This window comes from Myotis brandtii, unplaced genomic scaffold, assembly GCF_000412655.1.
Source record: "Myotis brandtii unplaced genomic scaffold, ASM41265v1 scaffold206, whole genome shotgun sequence".
Classification (NCBI taxonomy): Eukaryota; Metazoa; Chordata; class Mammalia; order Chiroptera; family Vespertilionidae; genus Myotis; species Myotis brandtii.
Genome location: NW_005357691.1, coordinates 1,085,893 through 1,086,516, shown reverse-complemented (window position 1 = coordinate 1,086,516; position 624 = coordinate 1,085,893).

The window sequence follows — 624 nt, the reverse complement described above, 5'->3', positions numbered from 1 at the left end:
CTACAACTAGACTGTGCACAAAGCCCACAAAGGGGTGCACCAAGAGTGTCCACTTCAGGTAATTGGGGAGGCTGAGCCACTGGGCCCTATAGGACACCTAGCACACAAAGCCACTCTATCAACACAGGGAAGCATAAAAAATGCGGAGACAAAGAAACAGGTCAGAAATGACAGAAATGGAAGAAAGCAAACTAAAGGATATAGAGTTCAAAACCACACATAAGGTATTTTAAGAATTTTCTAGAAACTGCCGATAAATTTAGTGAGACCCTCAAGAAATCTAGTGAGACCCTTGAGGATATGGAAAAGGACGAACTAGAAATTAAGCATACACTGTCTGAAATAAAGAATATTATACAGACTCCCAACAGCAGACTAGAGGATCGCAAGAATCAAGTCAAAGATTTGAAATACAAAGAAGCATAAAACACCCAACCGGAAAAACAAAAAGAAAAGAGAATCCAAAAATATGAAGATAGTGTAAGGAGCCTTTGGGACAACTTCAAGCGTACCAACATCTGAATTATGTGGGTGCCAGAAGAAGAGAGAGAGAAAGATATTGAAAACCTATTTGAAGAAATAATGACAGAAAACTTCCCCTACCTGGTGAAAGAAATAGACTTA